This window comes from Perna viridis, chromosome 14 (genome assembly GCF_037379345.1).
Source record: "Perna viridis isolate PV_CMFRI_1.1 ecotype Kerala chromosome 14, ASM3737934v1, whole genome shotgun sequence".
Taxonomy (NCBI): Eukaryota; Metazoa; Mollusca; class Bivalvia; order Mytilida; family Mytilidae; genus Perna; species Perna viridis.
This window is the reverse complement of record NC_142458.1, coordinates 18,798,927-18,801,906: the sequence shown is the minus strand read 5'-3', so window position 1 is coordinate 18,801,906 and position 2,980 is coordinate 18,798,927. Positions and strand designations below refer to the sequence as shown.

The 2,980-nt window shown below is 29.4% G+C and overlaps 1 pseudogene; it reads right to left on the bottom strand.

The window, feature by feature from the left end:
* Positions 1–564: 564 nt before the first annotated feature.
* LOC148598498 (uncharacterized) lies at positions 565–2,209 on the bottom strand (annotated as a pseudogene).
* Between the last annotated feature and the right edge of the window lie 771 nt (positions 2,210–2,980).

The following is a 2,980-nucleotide window of genomic DNA, read 5'->3' as shown; positions in this document are numbered from 1 at the left end:
AACAAAAACTAATGTTTATTTTATGTTTCCATGGAAACCAGTCAGTTTTTAACAACAATATTACCATTTCTTACTTCTAAACCAGCGCAATGATGACATCTATTTTAATATGTTGTCTTTAAAGTACTTCATTATTAACTACTTTCAGAGAAGCTTTATAGTACTGAACATTTTCTAAAATTTATTAAAACGATTTGCAAACTTGCCACTGTCATTTATGAGCAGGGTTAATGTTAGTTCAGTGCAAATGAACTACCAATTCTTTGTTATAACTTCTTTTAAAAAACAACATTTGTTTCATTATAAATACTTTTATCTGCCATACAAATGACTACCTTTTTTCCCATTCAGCTGGTAATCATATACAAGTGGTTTAATTCATAATATCTGAGGAATAATTCAGATAAAATAATGTTTTTACAAATGAACTCAAAGTGATGTTAACAACAATAATTTAAAACAATAACAATTTCAAATCTTTTGTAAGCAAGAAGAGGGCTTTCTTAAATACAAAAATTATAAGCAATAGATTACCACAATTCACCTTTTCACTCCTCTATCATACTAGCTACCTTCAGTCTCCGATTCTGAGGAATCAATAGCTGGTGGCAAATCGCTTGCATCAAACAAACAAACACTCCAATCACGTACACCAAATGTTTGTCTTGTTTCTCTAGCACCACTCAAATACCATACAACAACAGCTACATGCACACAGACACCAACTACATGACATCCAGCACGACATGTGCAGTACCATGACTGCACATCAATTACAGAAAACCTTATCCACACTAAATATTTTTTGGCAGAAATATGTCTACTTTGAATGTTGATTCTGATCAAGTTTTGTCCTTTATGAATAAATATGGAAGACTCCCCATCAAAGTACTCCTGAATGTAGGAAAGAGAGAGTTTAAGCTGGTATACCCCAAGGGTTAAACTTCGAAGTTGTTCTTCATTCAGTTAAGGAAACGTGATGTCACTCTCCTCAATTGCAACCCAACTGGCCGACCTTCTTTCCAAATGATTTGTCTTCACATATGCCTTTAAGGTATTGACCTACAAAATAAGATTGTCATAAATAATCTGAATACTGGTAAACTAAATTGTGGGAGGTGTATTGTGACCATTGCTGGTCATACTGTTACTTGACAGTCAGAAACACTTGTGACATAAATGAGGCGTCAATTTTCAACATACAAAATGAATTCTTGTTTTATGTGTCCACTTATCGGTTTAAAATATAATGTAACTTGATAAAAAATCAGTAAATCCACCAACATTTATCAAAATATTACCTCAGAAGCTCTTTGGAGCATGTCTTGAGCTAGTTCTTCATCCTGCTCTGTATTCAATGGACAGCTCAGTGGTGGAAAATACTTATTTGAAATTGCACAAAAATATTTGACATAGTCTCCAATAAATGGAACCTGGCTGATTTGAATAACACAATCAAGGTATTTGAAGTTCTTAATCTTGGCACTGGCTTATTCAACTACCCATCTGATCTGAAATATAAAATGACAGAATAATGCTAATAAATTTGTTTTAATGAGACATGCTATTTAATATACAGAATATCTTGTAACTTTAAAAGTTAATCATATAAACTATATAAGAAATTATTTAAACAAATTTCATAAGATATTTTATAAAGTATATTAGATAATTTATGCATGTATATTTTATAAGATATATAATAAAATGTATAATATATGTTAACTCCTTATTAAGATATCTCATAAAGTTTATAAGATATCCTATATATTCTATAAGATAACTTATAAAAAATGGGAGGTGTTTGCCAAACAATATATCTACAAATTTGACTAAATATAAATAAGGCATGCCATGTTAAATTTCAAAGAAAAAATAATGCTGATCTATATTTGTTGATGTACACTTACTCCATTAAAAAATACCTTAAAAATCTTTTTTTTAATGTCAAACACCCCAGAGTATAATGCTGCAGTAAAAAATGGCTTAAATTTTTATTTTCCATTTAATGCAGTGGTTAAAATTGATAAACATCTAAAAATAGACATTGGGAAATCCGGGATATCCCTGTTTCAATGGCAACGGATGTTCCAAAACTCAAACTATTATTACAATCATCATATTATATATAAAGAATCATAAAAAATAGTTTTGTGCATTTCTGAAATATATGCATGAATAGTCCCCTGCATGGTTTTCCCACGGACATGCTCTTAATAATGTAGAAATTATATTTGTCATGTAATACTTTCAAATATATTTATCATAAATGCATGTATGGTTATTTGTAAATCAATTCTAAGTTCTCATTACGCGATTTAACTGTCGTATACCTTAATAAAGTGATAAACATTTAGTTAAAAACTCAAATTGAATCCTAAACATTTAAGTTGATTTACGAGTGAGTTTTCAAATTTAAATACTGAACTTTCAAATAACAATTAAAATAGTTCAAACATTTATAAAATAGCACATCTTGTTACACTTTGTATGCTTCAAAACATTCACCTATTTATTTAATGATGTTTATCATTTAGAACGTAGAACTTCGCTGTTACAAAACCTAGAAGTAAAACGTTTGGGCAAAACTCAACAAACAATATAACTTTTTTTATTACAAAAATACAGAATAGATGTACGTCATACTTATGTTAAGAATTAAGTATTAGAAGCAGTAAGTTTAAGAAATGACGGTACAAAACCAGATCACGAAATGAGAGATAAAGGGAAATATCATGGTATTTGGTGGTTGATTTTTGCTGTTATATGAACAGTCCATTTAGGACGTAGGTGTTCTGTTGAAGTGACACAAACGAACAGTTATTTTTTTTAAATACAAGAGGTTAAGAATGATTAAGGAATATAAACAATGTAAACATGTCTACAGGAATATAAATAAAATTAAAAGCAAAAGGCACTGAAGAAGGTCATTAGTTGAACGAAAATTTTACTAATTATATGTTTAAGTATAGTATATTTA